Here is a 22,144-nt window from a genome sequence, read left to right as displayed (position 1 = left end):
TCACTGTGTTAGCCAGGATGGTCTCGATCTCCTGACCTCATGATCTGCCCGCCTCATCCTCCCAAAGTGCTGGAATTACAGGCGTGAGCCAGCGTGCTGGACCCAAGGCATGGTATTGTTCTTTAACATGTATTTCTGACTGCTATTTGTTATATTTTGGTGAGGATTTCTGCATCTATGCTTAGGTGCAATATTGGTCGGTAGTTTTCTCTTAGTGTGCTATGTGTGCCAGGAAAGTGTGGATCTCATAAAATAAATTGGGAAGTATTCCATATTCTTTTATTTCCTAGAATGAATCATGTAGAATTCAACTTGTTTAATCTTTAAATATTTGGTAAAAATTAGTCACTGAAATTGTAAGAAACTCTAGGTTTGTTTTTTGGAAGATTTTTTTACCATAAATTCAATATTATTAATGATGACTGTGGATCTTGCATGGTTGATCCATTTTATCTAATTTGTTGAATTTGAGTATAGAGTTTTTTAAAAATCATTTTTAAAAGTTACCATTGTGGGCCAGGTGGGGTGGCTTACTCCTGTAATCCCAGCACTTTGGGTGGCCAAGGTGAGTGAATCACTTGAGACCCGGAATTCAAGACCAGCCTGACCAACATAGCAAAACCCTATCTCTACTAAAAATACAAAAAATTAGCCAGGCGTGGTGGTGCACACCTCTAATCCCAGCTACTCAGGAGGCTGAATCACAAGAATCACTTGAACCCGGGAGGTGGAGGTTGCAGTGAGCCGAGATCAGGCCACTGCATACCAACCTGGGTGACAGAGCAAGGACTCTTCTCAAAAAAAAAAAAAAAAAAAGTTATTATCGTGAATACATTGATCAATATAAAGACACTGCTAGCTAACATCAGTTTGCCTCTCTAGAGCTGCTTACCAGTCTTCAACCAGCTCTATGCTGCAAGAAGTAACTGTTATGGACCTCACTGGAGACCTACTTTTGCCCCCAAGCTTCTGATTGAGTTGAGGCACCAAAACCAACTTCGGTAATAGATCCTGTCTCCACAAAGAATAAAAAAATTAGGCTGGGCACTGTGGCTCACACCTGTAATCCCAACACTTTGGGAGGCCGAGACAGGTGGATTGCTTGAGGTCAGGAGTTCAAGACCAGCCTGGCCAACGTAATGAAACCTCATCTCTACTAAAAAAATACAAAAAGTAGCCGGGCGTGGTGCTAGGCACCTGTAATCCCAGCTACTCGGGAGACTGAAGCAAAAGAATCACTTGAACCCAGGAGGCAGAGGTTGCAGTGAGCCAAGATTGTGCCATTGCACTCCAGCCTGGGCTACAAGAGCAAAACTCCATCTCATAAAAAATTTAAAAAAATTAAATAAATAAGCCAGGTGTGGTGACATGTACCTGTAGCCACAGCTACTTGGGAGGCTGAGGAAAGAAGATTGCATGAGCTGGGATGGCAGAGGCTGCAATAAGCTATAGTTGTACCACTGCACTCCAGCCTGGGTGACAGAGGGAAAAAAAGGCCAAAAAAAATGTGGAGTGGCCCTTCCAGAACTTGCTTGCTTTCTCTAACACCACTCATTCTATTGCTCCTACTTAGTTAAGAATGGTAACACTTTCTTCTGGTGCAAGGTCTGGAGTGCTCCCTACCTTTTATTTGTTTCCTTTAACCTGTCCACAAATGCTCATTGTAAGAAGTCAGTTACTTTATTAAAACTCTTCTCAACTACCCCTTTTTGTGCATTCATTTTATGCACCAACGTTGATAATATAGGTTCCACTGGCAAGTATAATATTACTCCAAAATATTTAGCAAAGCAAAATATTTCACCCTGGGGCATTTCAGAGTTTGGACAAAGAAAGATGATGTGCCAGAGCAAACAGACTGAGTGTTTGCTGAAGCAAAAGAAAAGGATAGTGACATGTCATGGAAGTTGAAGAAATACATTTGCTATATAAAATGCTAAAGAGAGGTTGACATTTGTGGTAATAGGAAAATGAAATTGTGGAATGAAAGATTCATTATACAGGATTCACTGGGATGTGAAAATTGAAGATAATGAATATACAGTCCTTATGTTACATTTTTAACTTTTTATTTAAAATAATTTAAAATTTACAAGAAAAAATGCAAGAAGGAACCACAGAAATCCAGCATACTTTCTTTTTTCTTTTTTTTTTTTTTTTAGACAGAGTCTCGCTGGAGTGCAATGATGGCAATCTTGGCTCACTGCAACCTCCACCTCCCGGGTTCAAGTGATTCTCTTGCCTCAGCTTCCTGAGTAGTTGTGGTTACATGCATAAGCCACCACGCCTGCCTAGTTTTTGTATTTGTAGTAGAGACGGGGTTTCACCATGCTGGCCAGACTGGTCTCGAACTCCCAACTTCAGGCGATCCTCCCTCCTCTGCCTCCCAAAGTGCTGGGATTACAGGCTTAAGTCGCCACACCCGGCCGGCCACAGCATACCTTTTATCCATATTCCCTCTCCTCCTCTCTTTAAAGAATTTGGGGACACCACAATGGCTCACACCTGTAATCCCAGCACTTTAGGAGGCCTAGGCGAGTGGATCACCAGAGGTCAGGAGTTCAAAACCAGCATAATCAACATAGTAAAACTCCATCTCTACTAAAACTACAAAAATTAGCCGGGTTTGGTGGTATGCACCTGTAATCCCAGCTACTTGGGAGGCTGAGGTGGAAGAATTGCTTGAACTCAGGAGGCAGAGGTTGCAGTGAGCCAAGATCACACCACTGCACTCTCCTGGGGAACAGAACATAATTTGCATAAAAAGATTATGCAAATTATGGCCTGTAAACTTTAATATTTAGTGTGCATTTCTTAAGAACAGGGATATTGTCTTACATAAGCTTACACAGTAGCACAGTACAGTTATCAATTGCAGGAAGTTTAACCTTACTGTATTACACTTCAGCACTACCATCAGCCTGGATATTTATGTCTCCGGAGCTCGTGGGCAGAGGCAAGCCAAATATGAAACTCAATAGTAATAAATGCACGAAAATTAGTAAACAAATGAAAAACGATAAAATTTTAGAAAGTACATAGAACCAAAACAAACCGTAATTCCGACGGAAAAACATAGCGAGAAAAGAAACCGAAATGAAACAGACACTAAGCAAACCGTATAGAGAAGTAGCCCTACAGAATGCAGGGATTAAAGAGCACTTCAGGGGCCAAGAACCGTCTGTGTCCGGGAAATGAGCATTGCTGCCACCAGGAAACTGTCTGCTAGGGCTCAGCACTACTAAGGACCTCGCCAACAAGAATCTGGCGGCGCTGGGACTCAGCAAGAGCAGGCACCCGGCGGATTGCCGTGGTGTTGCCAAACAAATGGCCCTTTAGGTGCCATAAATGGTGTTGCTAGAAAGAAACTGCGGGCTCTTAGATAGGAGTCCTCTCTGGAGAAATGAACTGACAGTGTTTAAATGTGTTGTGACAGAAAATTGTGTTGTGGCATCTTATTGTGTTTTAAGTCGTTTAATGTGTTTTAATCCGTTTTAATGTGTTGTGAGAGAAAAAGCCCCGACTAACGGTATTGTGGAATTACTAGAGAGCACAGCGGCTGGGTGCAGTCACCGGTCTGCACCGTAAAAAGGGGTTCCGGAAGTTCCTACGAGATATTAGCGTTGCTAGGACCCAGAAAGAGACAGCACAGAGAATTACGGCCCTGCGAACGTGAAACGTCCTGTTGGGCGCTAAGACTGGTGCACCAACTGAGAAAACGCCCAGTGGGCGCTACTGGCAAAAAAGTGCTGACGCAAAACCGACAGCTCCGCATAGGAAGCGGAGTCGCCAGACTGAACCTGGGACCTGGCAGCAGCAAGGCTGAGACCGAGATCGGCTCCCCGCGTCCTGAGCATGCAAGTCAAGGAGCACGAAGCTGAGACATTTAAAATTAGTAGAAAAAAAAATACATTAACAGAAATACAATGTAAAAATAATAGAAGCCTAAAATGCAAATAGAAATGAAAGGCAAGCACATTAGTAACATCGTTCTCAGAGCAAGACACAAAAAGACAATTTAAAAATAAGCGAAAATTACTGAGAGCCATTCCTACAAAGAAGAAATTACAAATGTTTGTAATGCAATCCTACGATTAGGATACCTCTATCCTATCTAAATCGGTACATGTTACAACTAAGTCTAAATTTCCTATAAAATTAAATAAAGAAATAATAGTCACGGTTAAAACTGTTTAGCTTAGACTATAAAATCGTAGAAAAAAAAAAAGTAGCGTTCGGCGGGACTCTCTATTGTCAAATGGGGCTTGGCGAAACTGAAAAATCGCGTTTGCCTGCATTTCCTGACTTCCAGAGGAGTTTAAAAAACACAAGCTTAACTAAGCCGGGGCCCTCTATTGTGAAACCAAACTTAGTATAAGAGCTCCCAGGCCCTGCTAAACAGGTCATCGCTAAGCCAGAAAAAAATAAAAATAAAAATAAAATAAAATAAAATAAAATAATAAATCGCATTCGCTGGTACCCAGATTTCTACAGGAGTTAAATGTCTCCTACGCAACTAAAGCAGAGCTTACCAGTAGGAAACCAGAACTTGCAATGACTAAGAAACTTGAGGCGGGGCTAACCCGGGGTTGTTAGGATTCGATTTCCGAGGCTACAGGAAACCCGGAGTTGCTGAGATATGAGTCATAGGGTGACTCAGCCTCGTTACCACCAAACAGTAACTTCCTACTACCTAGAAATCGCAGCCAGGGCCAGACTGGTGTTTGTCCTAAGTCGGAATTTGCTTGGGCTGAGAAATCAGATTGTGACTATTGCACGCCTTGAACAAGGGATAGAAATCGCAGGCCCCGCGAAATCGAAACTTGCTAGGACCGAGAAGCCAACGATTCCGGAAACCGTGGGGTCCTGTCACAGAAACCCGAGCGGCGCAGCCACCGGACTGGGTTCTGGAGACTCAGCCGGAGTCCGTGCGGCGGCGCTGGGAAGAGACGGCGCCCCGGCAGCTCCCCTGCCACCGGCTCCGAGGAGGGGTGGGCTCCGCCAGCCCAGCGCCGCCTCCGCCGGGTAACGCCAGGCTCGGCGCAACTGCGGCAGCTGCGACTCCGAATCCCTCAGATCGGCAACCTGGGTGCTGCGGCCATTGAGAAAATGGAGGCGCAGACCAACGAGCTGTGCTGCGACCAAGAGACCTCGGGTGGCGAAATGGCGGTGCCGGGAGCCTGCGAGTGACGCCAGCCGGCGGGGTTGTCAAGGAAAAGATTCGCGCCGTCACCAAGAAACCATCGACTCTGAGAAAAAAGAGAGGTTCGGCCATCGAGAAACTCCGTACAAGTGCTGTGACAGAAAAATCGCCGACTCCGCGCCACTGGCGAAAGAGCCAATGGAAACCCCGGGTGCTGCGACCGTGATACCGGCACTAGAGGGTCTTGGATGGAGAAAGCGGCGCACGGAGACCAGGAAACTCTATCTAGCACACCCAGCAGAAAACTGGTCGGCCATCCGGGAGAAAGCGCGGATCAGAAGCAGGTGACTTCGGTGCAGGGAACCGCGCAGCCACTGAAGAACTTGACCTACGTGGCAGTGGTGCCAGCGAAACACCGCAGTTTGGACGGAAGCTGTGGGGATGCCACAGAGAAACATACACTGCCACTGAAGTACATCCAGCTCCGCGGAACTAGTGGTTATACGATCAAGAAACCGCCAGTTGGGCTCTACTATAAACTTTTAGTCCTCTCATAACAGCTCTCCTACCCGCAACAGACAAATGCCTTTACCCCGCACATAGTGGTGCTGAGACCTGCCTGGGCCAGCACAGAGCGCAGAGCAGCGCAGGTGCCGAGAAACTCCAGACTCAGTGAAACCAACCTTGCTGCCAGCGGATTCCCCGGCTTCGCTGGACGCTACCGGCGAGAGTGCCGCAGGGAAACCTCTGGCTCCATACACCGATTAGATTGTGGGGCGGGGGACACTCACGTACTTGTGGGGGAGAGGACCAGCGGCGCTGGGATCCTGCAAGCACTTGCCCGCAGCAAATGCCTGTGCTGTTGCAAAAAACAACTTTTGGTGCAAAGAATGTTGACGCCGCCGGAGAGCGTCCGCTGTCGCCGACAAAGGAGTAGCAATGGCAGTGAGAAACCGCTGGCGCCACGGCCGACCGCGGCGGCTAACGCCTGTAATCCTCGCAGTTTGGAAGGCCGAGGTGGGCGCATCACTTGAGGTCAGGAGACTAGCCTGGTCAACAAGGTGAAACCCTATCTCACTAAAATACAAAAGATTAGCTGGGCGTGGTGGCAGGCACCTGTAATCCCAGCTACTCCAGAGGCTGAGGCAGAAGAATCTAGGAGGATTGAATCCAGGAGGCAGAGGTTGCAGTGAGCCAAGATCGCGCCACTGCACTCAAGCCTGGGAGACAGAGTGAGCTCCGTCTCAAAAAAAAAGAAGGAACGAAAGAAAGAAACCGCCGGCACCGGGAAAGGAGCGGTGCAGCGATGGACCCACTGTGCTTTCCCTGCTACCAAAGTCCTGCGGCCTCTACCCACTCTAGATTCCCAAGGCTGGTTTCTCGGGCTTAGGGAAGTCTGTTGTATTTTTCTTTCTCTCTCTCTTTCTTTCTTTCTTCTTTCATTTCTTTCTCTTTCCTTTTTTTCTTCTTTCTTTTCTTTTCTTTTCTTTCCTTTTCTTTTCTTTTCTTTCTCGTGCTCTGTTGCCCAGGCTGCTGCAGTGGCGTGATCACGACTCAGTGCGGCCTCGCCTTCTTGGGCTCCAGCTATCCTCCCGCCTCAGCCGGTGGAGCAGCTGGGACCACAGGTGCGCGACACCACACCCGACTAATTTTTTGTAGTTTTCGTAGAGACAGGGTCTCGTTTTGTTGCCTAGTCTGTTCTCGAACTCCTGAGCTCAAGCAATCCGCCCGCCAGGGCCTCCCAAAGTGCTAGAATCACAGGCGTGAGTCTCCGTTCTGGGCGGGAAGTCTGTATTGTTCCTGCATTCAACCCAGTGCATAGTGCCTGAGAGGAGGAGGCGGTTTAGGGGCCCAGAACCAAGCGGAGGCGGCTGGTTCCAGGAACAAAGTAAAATCCATTCTGATCGCCAACAGCTTCCTACGCAGGAAACAGCCCTTCCAACCTCCATGGCGGCGGGACTTTCCCAGGCCACCCCTCGGTCCCAGAGTCTCCTCCCAGTCCAGAGCTCTCAGGATCCTACAGGAGGGGCGGACAACTGCTTCCCTTACAAACTGGAAACTCGGCCTAGGTTTCCGAGGATAATGAAAGGCACAGCGTTTTTTGACCGCGCCTTCAGGCCTGATCCCCGACTCTCTCGGTCCCGTACCTCTCCTGCGGGATGTAATTCTGTGGGAACCACTCGTTTATTCTGATGATTAACTGTTAGATATCCTTGCTATTTGGGGATTGTAGATGGAAGAGAATAGGAGAGAAAATGGACTGCAAGACTCCGGCGCAGGAAGTGGCATTGATGGCAGAGGTCCGCTCCCTCTCCAAGGCCAATGAACATCTCAAACTGCTGTCCACTTTCCTATACCCTTGATCTGTGGAATGGATCACTGATGTTTTCTCTGTCTTTCGGGAAATGCAAAGCAGGCGAATATTCAAGCGCTCGAATTCTCTGTTTCCCACTTTTCAGTCAGAGTGCAGCTAAAAACTCCTTTCCCATGGGAAATATGGAACTGCCTCTGCCCGGAAGAAAAACGTCCCTTTCCTCTAAGCTTTCACATTTCCCCAAAAATCTACACATCCCATGAAATCCTCACGAGAGACCTACAGACCCTACCGGGAGCTTTTCCGCATCCTCTCCCAACCTCACCCAGAAGATACCATGCAACCAATTCCATCCTTTTCTAGAGGAACCTGGGCAGAGGACAGGTCCAGAGGAGCATAGAAAAGGGCCTTTACAGGTCAGGAGACCCAATTTGAAGTCGCAATTCTCATCCACTCCTAAGGCATTTGCCTTGGTCTTCCCCTCCCACTATACTACTTCTGCTAGCTGGTTTCTCCCTGGTATTTGAGGATCCTCCAATTGCCTCCTGGTCTTAGGGACGAGAGAATAAAGGAAAAATGGCATCGTTTCCACCTAAAAAGTTACAAGCACTTCACCAGAAGTAACAGCCCAGGCAGAGCCTTTGTAAAAGAAAAGCCCCACCCACTGCTTCGCACTCCTCATTTCCCGCCAGCAGAGCATTTTAGTGGAAAAGCTGAGCGGGAGCCATAGTTCACTCCAGTAATCCCAGCACTTTGGGAGGCCCAGGCGGGAGGATCACTTTAACCCAGGGGTTCAGGACCACCCGAAGCACATAGCAAGACCCTGCCACTACAAAAAATTTTTTTAAATTAGCCAGATGTGGTCGCGGGTTCCTGTAGCCTCAGCTACCCTGGAGGCTGTGGTGGGAGGATCTCTTGATCCCAGGAGGTCCAGGCTCCAGTGAAAGATGATCCTTGATGGCACCACTGCACTCCAGCCTGGGTGACAGAGTGAGACTTTGTCTCAAAAAATAAAATGAAATAAAAATAAAGCCAGGATTAGGAACTCTTTAAGAAGGGGTCACCAGAGACATTATTACCTACACCATTAACAGGGGAAAATGCTGCAAATTAAAGTATCATAATGGTAGGAGGCCACCCCTGTAAAAATACATACCTGTTTCAGAGACACTAAAGTGAGAAAAATATTTACCCTAGAATTGATTAAATTCAGGTATCCACTCCTTTATTTTAAAACTTGAGTGCCTTTACCTCTTAGAAATAGCATGGAGATTGGAGTTGTGATTTTTTAAATATTTATTTATTTAGAGACAGGGTCTGGCTCTGTTGCCCGGGCTGGAGTGCAGTGGTACCATCTCAGCTCACTGCAACCTCTGCCTCCTGGATTCAAACTATTCTGATGCCTCAGCCTCCCAAGTAGCTGGGATTACAGGCACCAGCCACAACTGCCAGCAATTTTTTTGTATTTTTAGTAGAGAGGGGGTTTTGGCATTTTGGCCAGTCTGGTCTTGAACTACTGGGTTCTATATGATCATATTTGTTTTTTCACAATGTAGTTCAATACATTGAAATGGTTGGGCAAGTGGCAAAATAATGTTCCTCACTCCTCTGGTTTTTTATAAGGTGCAATTTATCATAAATACTTTCAGCTTCTTGCCTCATCTTTTACTTCTCCTCACATATTGAGTGGTTCATGGCACAAAAATCATTATTTGTGAGACACTGTGCCAACTGTATTTTGTGCTTTATCTGATTTCATTCTCAACTGAAAACTGTGGTGAGCGCATGCTTTGTACTGGGCTTGCTTCTCAGTTCCATTTTGTAGAGGCACAGCCTCACTTAGGGAAGTTTGAGTTTGTATAGCTCTGCCTGTGGCTGAATAGATAAATGTAATTTTACCATTCAGTGTGAAATCAACTTTTAGTGTGAATTTAAGGCCCGTCTTCTAATATAGGGTGTGTGTGTGTGTGTGTGTGATTTTACTGTGTCTCTTCTCCCTAATACTCTAGTTCAAGATACCAACCTAAATTCTGAGTTGATTATTCTGGACACAGTCCCTCAAAATACGACAGTAAGAGACCAGAATACACCACCCCAATATGCCAATATATCAATATACCTCTGGCATATTGATTATTTCAGGCCAAGCATGGTGGCTCACACCTGTAATCCTAGTGCTTTGAGAGGCCAGGAGTTCATGAGCAGCCTGGGCAGGTAGAGAGACCCATCTCTACAGAAATATTTTTAAAAGATTAGCTGGGCATGGTGGCATGTGCCTGTAGTCTTAGCTACTGGGGAGGCTAAGGCAAGAGGATGACTTGAGCCCAGGAGTTTGAAGTTACAGTGAACTATGATTGCACCACTGCATTCCAGCCTGGGTGACAGAGTAAGATGCTGTCTCTTAAGAAACAAGACAAAACACTCACGCCTGTAATCCCAGCACTTTGAGAAGCCAAGGTGGGCAGATCACTTGAGGTCAGGAGTTCCAAGACCAGCCTGGCCAACATGGTGAAACCCTGTTTCCACTAAAAATACAAAAATAAGCCAGGCATGGTGGCACGCAGCTGTAATCTCAGCTACTTGAGAGGCTGAGGTGGGAGAATTGCTTAAACCCAGGAGGTAGACGTTGCAGTGAGCCAAGATCGTACCACTGCACTCCAGGCTGGGCAATAGAGTGATACTCCATTTCAAACAAAACAAAACAAAACGAGATAAGAGAAAAACCTCAACCTGTACACCTCTTTATGACAGAACAACACAGAAAGAGAAAGACAAAGAAAAGACTACTCTAGGAGGAAATGGATGAAACAATATAATTCATACCACAAAGTACCAGAAAGTACACCAGAGTCAATACACCAGCACTGGTCACACAAATCCTTTTCTCCCATCAGTCAAGATTTTGGACAGGAAAAATGAACAAAGAGTGATATTTATTGTCTACTTGACCAAATTCCACAGAGAGGGGCCTGGAATCTGACTGGTAAGAAATTCTTATCCTTAGGCTGGCTGATCAGCTCCTGGTTTTCCTTAACTGTGGACTTTCAAAAGAGCCAAACTTTGGGTTCCTGATTACAACATCAGATTTCTAGGGGCCAAGGGAAATCTTTCTCTTAGCACTCTGAAAGTTTGTTGTAAAATCAACTCACAAAAACAGAAGATTAACAGGGGAAAACACATACGAAATGTATGATTGCCCAACCCCCCAGTAAGGTGCAGGAGCTTGTATACCAGCTTGAGGTTACAGAAAGAAGTGGATCATGGCAGAACTGGTTATAGGAGGGAGAGAAGATGAGGTCTGCTAGCAATGGTAGTCTTGTTATGTACATGAAATGTCACAGATAGCATCCCTCAGAGAATTGTTTCCTTAAGACCTTTAAATGTGTCAGGCTCTCATTAATCCTTCCTACATCTGGAAAAGAGAAGGCCTGTATATATCAAAGCAGATTTTCTACAGATGCAAATTTTTCCCACACACAATGGCATTGCAAGGCTACTTCTTTTGCTGCCTCTGACAGCCATCTCAAAATATGTCAAAGATATATATTTTGGGGTAAGACATTTTTATTTCTTTCAAAGTGGAATATTAAGTGTATGTCTCTTATAGATATACTAATAATTAAATAAGGGAATCCACTTTTTCTATTTGTTAAGATATTTTTTGTTTTAATAATGAAGAGAGGTTAACTTTTAAAAAGGTTTTCTACATCTACTGATACTATCATGCAGTTTTATTTATTTTTACAGTTAGGGTGGTGAATAATATTGACTGATTTTCAAATGTGAGTTCCTGGAGTAAATCCTACTATATCATGATGTGCTTTTAAAATATATATATTGCCGGATTCAGTATGCTAAGACACTACTCATAATTTTTAACATCTTTGATCATGAGAGACATTGGCTGACCAAAAATGGGAAACTGACAAGAGTAATAAACAAAATGGGCTTATAAGTATTCATACCTGCTTGATACTTAAAAAGGCCTTTTAATGTATTTTTCTGCCCCACTCAGGCGGACTTTTAAATTTCTGGCAAGAGGTCTCATTCAGGCTATTCAAAGGTCAATATTAATCTGAATTATTCCACGTTTGTAGGCATCCTCATTATCTTTTCAATACAGATTGAATTATTGGGGATTCAAATGGCAGAGGAAAAAGTCAAAGCATATAAGGTAAGCAGAGCAGCATATTTTTTTGGTCTGGCTTCCCCAGGCAGTATTAGCTAAAGTGAAAACTTATATGAGACTTTTTAATTTAAAAAAAAATTTTTTTTTTTGAGAAAGTGGAAGTTAGGAGAGGAAGTGGAACAGAAAGGAGTAAGGGGCAATTCAATGCTCTCCTACCTCATTGGCCCATATGGGATATCATGCAAGGCCACAGGCAAATTTACCATGCAGGTAAGAAAGTTTAGCTTTTAGGAGTCCTTCGAACAGGTCTGTAATTTTGTACTAGAATTTTTTATTCTTTTTTTTTTTTTTTTTTTTTTTGAGTTGGAGTCTCACTCTGTTGCCCAGGCTGGAGTGCAGTGGCGTGATCCTGACTCACTGCAACCTCCACCTCCCAGATTCAAGTGATTCTTGTCCCTCAGCCTCCCAGTAGCTGGGATTACAGGTGCCCACCACCACGCCCGGCTAATTTTTGTATTTTTAGTAGAGACAGAGTTTTACCATGTTGGTCAGGCTGGTTTTGAACTCCTGACCTCAGGTGATCCACCTGCCTTGGACTCCCAAAGTGCTGGGATTATAGGCGTGAGCCACTGCACCCAACAATCTTTTTTAAAAAGAGAATCCCCTACTACTTGTATGAACATTAGGTTCCAGGAACTTAACCCACCCTGAACACAACTGTTTGCTTGATCACGTGGAACCAACTTCTGGGAAGCCCTATCTATGACTGCTTCTAAGAATAATCCATTTAGAAGGAAAGAAATGAGAATAATATATCCACTGTGGAAGAAATAAAACAATCCTGACAACAAAAAGGCCCCTGAGTACCCAATAGAGAGAGAACACTAATACTGAGTTAGCCTTAACAGATTTACATGCATGTAAGGTAGCATGACAACAGCTACAAAGCTGGGCCATATCTCTTATGTTTTGCGCAAAGCCTTGGGAATTATGAGAACTTCTTTTGCTGCTTCAAAAGAAAAAAGGCACACCTTGTGACAGTTTCCTGTATACTGAGAGACCCTCAGCTCATCTTGCAGGTGCTTTTTTAAAATATCTGGATGTTATTTTCCTATAGTCTTGGGAAAATTCTGGAGATCAGGCTTAATCCCTAGAGATATTATATTTCCACTGGTAGAACAAGGATTTAGAGTTACCCTGTTGAATGTAATATCACTGTTTTATTTCTTTCATGGTTTTTAGGAACAGAAACAGCACACTCAGACATGAAAAACTGTCCTGGCTTAAAAGGGTTCCTTTCCTCGCAGGTGAGTAAGAAATGTCACTTCCTGACAGGACCAGGAACATCAGAGTATCTGGAGGACCTTAAGAAAAGGAGAATTCATCCTAATTTCTAGGTATTGCAGGCAAAGTATGATAGCAAGATCCTGGTTTGGTTTCCTAGCATCTGGACACTTTTAAAAGTCTAATTTGAGGTTCCTTATGAAAATGTCCAGGTAAGCCAACTTAAAGAGAGCCTATGTGGTAAATCAGTATTCCTGCGGCACTTGTGTAAATAATTAGGCCAAGTTTAAAGAGACAAAATTTATTTTGCAAACAAATTAGTCTTATTAATACCTAGATGGTGTTTCATAGAAATGGGGTAAGTATAGAGAGAAAGAGTGCACAGTGCTAGGTGGTGATAACACAGAGGTGTGGGGTTTCCCAGTGGGAAACCAGATTACCCAGATAAAGACTTGCTGAGCCTCCCTTCATGCTGACTAATTACTTAAATTATGTAAACTACACGTCCTTACCTATGGTATGGACAAAATAATGGCACCTAACCAAATGGGATAGTATAAATAAAACTCTTCGTAGAGTAGCTATCATCTAGTATTTTTTCCATAAACAATACCTAGTGTAATTTTTTAAAGTGACTAGTATTAAAATTCTTTTATTACTTTTAAATTATTCCTAAACATTTTTACTATCAAAATAATACATATTACTTTAAAAATGAAATGAGACAGTAAGGCATAAAGTGAAATCAGAACTTATACCTTCCTTTTCCCAACCTCCCAAATGATAAGTTACTACTATTTATATATTTTGGAGTATATTTTTGTTTTTATGCAAATGCAAACATGAATATTACTTTCCTTCAAAGAAATTGTATAGAGGGAGAAATAACTTGTCAGTTATTACTGTTTTTGGACATTTCCCCCTCTTTATTGGAAAATACTGTCTTCTTTTAAAAGCAGCATCCAGTTTATAGACTATATTGTATCATATAATCCATAACCACTAACGCATAAGGACTGCACTGCAGCATAAGTTCCTAGAAGTAAAGTTATCATTGCTGAGAGTACCATATCATCCTCTGGAGAAACTGAACCTCTAGAGAGTTAGTTCTACTTATAGTGCAAAACAGTGCTTCAAGTTAGAGTCAGCATATTTATTGATTCTATGCAGTAACCAGTGCTATCTATGTTTCTCCAGGTTGTCAAATTATACCTTTTCCTTTAATCAGGGTGGGCTCATAGTTGTCACAATTTGTGTACTAGGGGTGAGGGAAACTGTGGTGTTTCTCTCTAAAGAGCTCAAATTTTATCTGACCTGGTTTTCTTTTTCTCTCTCTCTCTCTTTCTTTCTTTTTTTCTTTTTTTTTTAATGGTGTTTCTTTGTTGCCCAGGCTGGAGTGCAGTGGCGCAAACTCAGCTCACTGCAACCTCCACCTCCCCAGTTCAAGAGATCCTCCTGCCTCAGCCTCCCGAGTAGCTGGGATTACAGGCATGCACCACCATGCCTGGCTAATTTTGTATTTTTAGTAGACACGGGATTTATCCATGTTGGTCAGGCTGGTCTCAAACTCCTGACCTCAGGTGACCCACCCACCTCAGCCTCCCAAAGTGCTGGCATTACAGGCATTAGCCACGGCCCCCGGCCCTGTCTGACCTACTTTTCAAAAGCAAAAAGATGAGCAATAAAAGGGCAGTTAATTAGCAAGACCTCCTTCCCTAAGATCTCATTCTAAGATTGGGAGATAGGACAACAGACAGGAAGAAAGATGTTAGAAAAATATATTTAAGAGAAAAATGTTCTTTTGGCAGGCCTAAGACATTTTCCATTAGAATGTGCTTAGGGTCTCTCCTAGCATCTTCAGATTGTCCTGTCATCACCACCTGTGTTTACTGAAACCCTCCTCCCTCTCCCAATGCTCCCACCCCAACTCCAAAAAAAACCCACACACAAGGTTAAGCCTCCTATCCAGTGTGTCCTGGAAGTCCAAGGAAGTCACAGATACCTCTGTGGTTTGGGGATCCCAGTCTTGGAATGGGAGTGGGATTGAGTTCTGGGACAAAGGTGAAATCAGACATGGTAAATCAAACACCTGGCCTGTGTTGTAGGCTAGTGGTTTAAATGTTAGGATTCTGGCATGATCCTGCTGTGGTTCAAATTTCTCACCTCTTTGACTTTCAGAAGTTAGTTTAATCCTTGTGTTTCATTTCCATTATTAGTAAAACCAGATATAATTGCAGTACTCATTATATCAGTGAGGTTAATGGGTATCCTTCCTTAAGCATAGTCTAGCACCATGTAAAATAATAAATATTAAGTAGAATTTTATTCTAATTACTCCTTTCCAGAAATTCTGGGGGCTATGTTTTACCTAGTAGTAGTTCCATGGTGCGTGAAAGCTCAGACTTCCTTCTCCGGAAGCTACTTTCTAAACTCCTTTCACCCCACCTCTTTATTAACTAAGATATCCACCTCACCCTTTCCATCTTTTCCTGTCACCAACATTCTCTGTGCTTCTCTCGCTGTTCTGAGGCTATATCATATCCAGAAAAAAATCATCCGTCATTTCATAGTAGATTGTAAGAGCATTGCTAGTGTTCACATGTTTAATCAAAGGATTTCATCCTCAATTCTGATACCTCCAGTTCGTGTTTGCTTATGAAATAGGGACTACCTGAGGGACTAATTATTTTGTTGCATGCTGTAGGCACTGATGTGTTTTTATTTAAATACATTGATTTTCTGGTTTGATCGTTGTTCTCATAGTTGTCACCAACTTGTGAAGTAGGGGTAAGAGAAACTGTGGTACTTCTCTCTAAATAGCTCGAATTTTGTCTGACCTAGTTTTCAAAAGAAAAAAAAAATAAGCAATAACAGTGCAGTTAATTAGTAAGACCTCCTTACCTAAGATCTCATTCTAAGGTCTGGGAGATAGGACAACAGACAGGAAGAAGGGTGTCAGAAAAATACATTTAAGAGAGAAATGTTCGGCCAGGCACGGTGGCTCATGCCTGTAATTCCAGCACTTTGGGAGGCCAAGGCGGGTGGATCACGAGGTCAAGAGATCGAGACCATCTTGAAATGCAAAAATTAGCTTGGCCTAGTGGCGTGCACCTGTAATCCCAGCTACTCCGGATCCTAAGGCAGGAGAATCACTTGAACCAGGGAGGTGGAGGTTGCAGTGAGCTGAGATGGTGCCACTGCACTCCAGCCTGCTGACAGAGCAAGACTCCATCAAAAAAAAAAAGAGAGAGAGAGAGAGAGAGAGAATGAGAGAGAGAGAGGGAAATGTTCTTTTGGCAGGCCTAAGACCCTAATGTTAGAAAAAAAAAAAGAAAGTGGGGGGGAAGAGAAAAATCATTAAACATGAAAAATTGCCAGAAATTCCCTTGTGTACTTTTTCCCTTGCCTTTAACTTTCTGGTTTCTGAAATAGTAACTGATCAATGGGGTGTGATGAGGGAATAGATAGAGAATGAATAGCCCTGAATGCACTGATAATAGACTGCTTGCCAATAACCGCTGATAGTTTGAATACAATTCTACAATGGGGAAAAATATTTTTAAACATATGTCTGATGAAGTATTGACATCCAGAATAAATTAACACTTTCTAAAACTCATGATCAAAAAACAAACAACCCATTTCAAAAATGGGCAGAGGACTTAAACAGACATTTCTCCAAAGAAGACATACAAATGGCCAATAAGCACATAGAAAAAAAATGTTCAGCATCACTAATTCTTAGGGAAATGCAAATCAAAACTACAATGAGATACAGGTACCACTGCACATCCACTAGGATGGCTACCATAAAAAAAAAAAAAAAAGATAACAAGACTTGGCAAGGATATAAGGAGTTTGGAACCCCTATGCATGCACTGTTGTAGGCATGTAAATTGGTACAGCCAATGTAGAAAACAGAAAGTTCCTCAACAAATTAAAAATAGAATTACCATATGACCCAGCAATTTCACTTTTGGACATATACTCAAAAGAATTAAAAGCATAGTCTCAGGAAGATATGTGTACACCCAAGTTCATAGCAGCATTATGCATAAATAGCAAAGATGAGGAAGCAACTCAAGTGTCCATTCACATATGAAAGGATAAGCAAGACGTGGTACATATAGACAGTCAGCCTTTAAAAAGAAGGAAATGCTAACATGCTACATCACAGGTGAACCTAAGGGACATTATGCTAAATGAAATAAGCCCAGTCACAAAAAGAAAATACTGTATGATTCCACTTACATGGTGTACTTGGGATAGTGAATATCATAGACACAATGTAGAATGGTGATTTCCAGGGATGAGGGAGAGGAAAGTGGGGAGTTATTCTTTAAAGAATACAGAGTTTCACTTTTAGAAGATACAAAGAGTTGTGGAGATGGATGATGACAATGGTTGCAAAGCATTATGAACTGTATGCTTAATGGTTAAGATGGTAAATTTTATGTGTATTTTACAGAGAGAACTGGGCACCCGCTCTTGCATGCTCTTCACTAACATCCCAAATGTTCATTAATAGATAGTCGCCCCTAAGCATTTTTCTCCTGGCAGAACAGAATTCCAGTCTCTGCTCAGGACTAGCAATGTGATTTGGGGAAATGATAAACTTTCTATAAACCAGGGTCCCCCAGAACAGCTTTCTCTTCATAAGCCCAGTACTGATTTTTCTTTTCATGCCCTGAGCCAAACTATTTGACTCTGTATAGCTTTCACATGAGATGATAGAATTTGATGTTAATGTCATTAATTCCATTTTCATATGCAATTTGCTTCTAGGATTAATGTCACCAGCCAGGTTCCTAAGCTTTGTGGAACACCCAGGACCAGAAGAATATAAAATTGCAAAAGCTGGTGGCTCCTGAGTCCAAGAGTTCCTGGTTTTCCTGGACACAAACGATAGCGCAGCACTTTCTTCCCCGTGTGCCAGAGGCCTGGGGTTCTGCAGAAGAGGCCTGGAGGACCCAGACACTGCAAGGCCTGCGCTCAGTATATTCTGGGCCCTGTCCTTTCACCTTCTATTTCTTGTGTGGCCCCCATACTCATGCCAGCTATCCTGGAACAGTCAAGAGTTCAATTGTGACCTGCTTCCTCCCTCAACCTCTTCTCCCCAACCTCCACACCACACCTCTTCTTTGGGAAGATTTGTAAAAATTAAAGTTATTATATCCATGTAACTTTCTGTATTTCTTTTAAAATCCTTGTGCTACTAAGTTAAAGGGCTTTGACTCCTGGATCTAAGAAAGTCACCAACTCTGGCTAAATCTTAAACATTGACAGCAGTTGAAGCCTCATCTTCAGACCTAGGAGAAGAAGAAAATCAGAATAAGCTGCAGTCATGAGACATGGGTCCAGAAATTAAAACTATTCAACCCCTGTATTCCCAGAGACTATTGCAGAAGAAGTGGGTGTGTGAGCTTGTAAGGATCCATTTTAAGAGATAAAATTAGTTCAGAGTTTTTCTCTATAAATAAACAGTTGCGTTTGTTGTTGTTTTGAGACAGTCCAGCTATGTCATCCAGGCTGGAGTACCGTGGCATTATCCTGGCTAACTGCAACCTCTGCCCCGCAAGACGGGCACCTCAGCCTCCCAAGTAGCAGGGACCACGGGGGTGCACCACCCTGTCTGGCTAATTTTTGTATTTTTATAGAGACAAGATTTCACCATGTTGCCCAAGCTGGTCTTGAACGCCTCAGCTCAAGATATCCTCCTGTCTAGACCTTCCAAAGTGCTGAGTTTACAGGCATGAGCCACTGTGCCCAGTCTATAAATTAAACATTAATATCAAAGGAACACTGATTCAAGACAAGCATGTGGGTCAGATTAACAATGTTTTCTTGGAGCATTAACACATTCGTTACTTAAAAATTATGAAAGATTATGAGAAGGTTTATAAAAATTATATCTTATGGTCAAGATGATTAAAATTTAATAGATTTGTCTGTAAAATTTAATTGACTTCATCCTGTGTTTATTAGGTTTTATTGTTTGGGAAAGTCAGTCTCAAAGAGTAAAAGTTTTTGCCTTTTTGTTTTTAAAATATTTGAGTTACCACTTTGACTAAATGAATGGTTTATTTTACAATGACCTGTGATGCTATTTTGTGATATTGTGTTTTCAAGCTTTGATGTTTCACAAACTTTCCAAAATCTAAATCTAAATTTAGGGTTTTGGTCTCACTAATTTTTTTGACATTACATCCCCTGAAATCCAAGGAGACATATTTGGCTTACTTGGTATAATAAATATGAAATTGTGTGTAACCTTATTTGACTTTTATTTATATAAATGTGTTATTAGTATGTGTTCCAAAATTGTATGAGATTCCTGTGATTCTGATATGTCTTAGAATATGTTATGAGAACTAATTATGATTATTATATTAAATTGTTAAGTACCACAGATGTAACCAAATTTCCTTGTCAAATGTGTCTTTAACCATGGCTGTTCTAATACTTTTGTCATCCACAATCATTGTTTTACTTTGATCCTTTTTTAGGGTGGTTTATAATCAGTTATAGAGCTCTGAGGACTACTCTTTCTTTTTCTTTTGCTGTTTTTTTATGAGACGGGGTCTCGCTCTGTCACCCAGTCTGCAATGCAGTGGCATCACTGCTCACTTCGGCCTCAGTCTCCTAGGCTCAAACAATCCTCCCACCTCAGTCTCCCAAGTAGCTGAGACTACAGGCGCACACCATACACCCAGCTAATTTTTAAAATTTTTGTAGAGATAGAGTCTCCCTATGTTACCCAGGCTGGTTTCAAACTCCTGGGTCAAGCAATCCTGCCCCCTCAGCCTCTCAAACTGCTGGGATTACAGGCATGAGCCACCACACCCAGTCTTTTAATACATTGTCTCTTCATTAACAAATACTAAGTGTCTATATTGTGCTACAAAGTGATCAAAGTTCCAGAGATAAGTGATCAACAAGCAGAAATGGACTTGGCCATAAAGTGTTTGACACAATCAGGGGCTGAAAAAAAACAAAGCAGTAAGCGTGACAACAAATAAATAAGACAGTGTTTATGTGATAAATACTATCAAGAAACCTAACGCAAGTTAGATGGAAAGGTAACTAAAAGGATGCTATATTAGCTAGTGTAGTAAAAACAGAATTATCAGAGATACCTCCACTTTGATATGAATAATGCAATGAACAAAGCAAAGAAAAAAAAATCTGGGCCAGGTGCAGTGCTCACACCTGTAATCCTAGCATTTTGGGAGGCCAAGATGGGCAGATCACTTGAGGCCAGGAGTTTGAGACCAGCCTGGCAAACATGATGGAAACTCATCTCTACTAAAAGTACAAATAAATTAGCTGGGCATGGTGGCCTGCAACTATAATCCCAGCTACTCAATAGGCTGAGGTGGGAGAATTGTTTGAATACGGGAAGTGGAGGTTGCAGTGAGCCAAGATCACACCACTGCACTCCAGCCTGGGCAACAGAGCAAGATCCTGTCTCAAAAAGAAGGAAAAAATCTAAAGGTGGAGTTACCCTCATGAGAGAATATAAAGTACAAAGATTCTAAGACTAGAACAATTTTATTATGGGCTGGGTATAGTGGTTCACACCAGTTATCCCAGCACTATGGGAGACTGAGGCAGGAGGTTCACTTGAGGCTAGAATCCCAAAACTAGCCCAAGAAATATGGTGAAACCCCATCTCTATACATATAAAAAATATTTTTAAATAGCTGGATGTCGTGGTGTCCGCCTGTAGTGCCAGCCACTCAGGAGGCTGAGGCAAAAGGATTGCTTGAGCCCAGGAGTTGGAGGCTGAAGTGAGCTATTATGGTACCACTGCATTCTAGCCTGAGCTACAGAGTGAGACCCAGTCTCTAAAATTTAAGGAAAAAAAAAAAAAAAAAGTTGGCTGGGCGTGGTGGCTCACACCTGTAATCCCAGCACTTTGGGAGGCTGAGGCGGGCAGATCACAAGGTCTGGAGTTTGAGACCAGCCTGGCCAACATGGTGAAACCCAGTCTCTACCAAAAAATACAAAAAATTAGCCAGGTGTGGTGGCAGGCACCTGTGATCCCAGCTACTCAGGAGGCTGAGGCAGGAGAATCACTTGAAACCAGAAGGCAGAGGTTGCAGTGAGCCAAGATCACGTTATTGCACTCCAGCCTGGGTGACGGGGCAAGACTCCGTCTCAAAGAAAAAAAAAAAATTATTACAGCCATAGACACAGAGAAAGCAAATAATAGCTATTACTGACCTAAGTGGGAGGTATCTAGACTAAAAGAATCTTGTAGTCTTCTGCACAAGATGGCCTACTGGCTTCCAGGCAAACATGATACATAATTAGATAAAGATGGAAGTTTTGATTTAGCTTTGATTGAATTGTTTAATTACAGTGTTTACTAATGTCTGACAGCAACGTCTTTTAGAGAACCAGTTTGTAATGTGGTTCAGAAAATCATTCCCTGACATTCAGCCTAAAATCTGTGTCTATACTTTTCTACCAGATTTTAAGTGACTTTTATCCCATAATAAATCTTTTTATGCTTATACTATTTGAGAGTGTTTTGTTTGTTTTCCTACACACCATGTAAAAATGCAAAAGTAACATCACATTTAATATGGTGAGTCTTAATCCATAGCTGAGCTGTTGGAATTTAGATTAGTCCTTCTAAAGGTAAAGCTGAATCTCAAGTTTGTACAACGTAGCAATTTATCCAAGGCATGGGACAAATACTATGTAGACATTTCTTAAAAGTACCCCTAGAATGAGCTGAGGGTCTCTCAGCAGATAGCAAGATACTATTGCAAGGTGTTCTCTATTTGAAGAAAGAAAGGAATTAATCCTGCTTCCCCCTGCTCTGCTGAAAATGTATGAGATGAGGCCTAACTTTGTAGTTCTCAGGCTACCTTATATGCATGTTAATGCCAGCTCAATACACTAGTATTCCCTCTCTCTTCTGTTTGGTACACTGGGGTCTTTTGTTGTGAGAATTGTGTTATCTCTTCAACAGTGGATATATTCCATCCTTTTATTCCTCCTAAGTGGACTGTGCTGAGAAGCAGTTATTCATATGGCCTCTCAGAAGATGGTTCGTAAGATAGACAAATCAGTGGTGTTCAGAGTGGGTTCAAATTTGTGGAATCAGTGTTCATACAGGAAGTAGGGGATTTTCTTTATGAGAGAATTACAAAAATGTTTTAGGACAAATGTTTTACAAACTCTTTGGAAGTTTGCCTTAAAGTTAAATTTTATAGATTTGATAGTAAAGTCACCTCTGGTCATGCTTGATACAAGATTGAGC

The 22,144-nt window shown here is 42.5% G+C and overlaps 1 long non-coding RNA gene across 1 annotated transcript; it reads left to right on the top strand.

Moving 5' to 3' along the window:
- The first annotated feature begins 3,957 nt into the window (after window positions 1-3,957).
- LOC103215206 (uncharacterized) lies at window positions 3,958-21,363 on the top strand. The gene is made up of 3 exons (XR_490052.3): window positions 3,958-10,440; window positions 12,829-12,893; window positions 17,656-21,363. It is a non-coding gene; the product is annotated as an uncharacterized lncRNA (long non-coding RNA).
- The last annotated feature ends 781 nt before the right edge of the window (window positions 21,364-22,144 follow it).

Source organism: Chlorocebus sabaeus, chromosome 4 (genome assembly GCF_047675955.1).
Source record: "Chlorocebus sabaeus isolate Y175 chromosome 4, mChlSab1.0.hap1, whole genome shotgun sequence".
In the NCBI taxonomy this organism is placed as follows: Eukaryota; Metazoa; Chordata; class Mammalia; order Primates; family Cercopithecidae; genus Chlorocebus; species Chlorocebus sabaeus.
The sequence above is the reverse complement of the archived record's forward strand: the minus strand, read 5'-3'. Positions and strand labels throughout refer to the sequence as shown.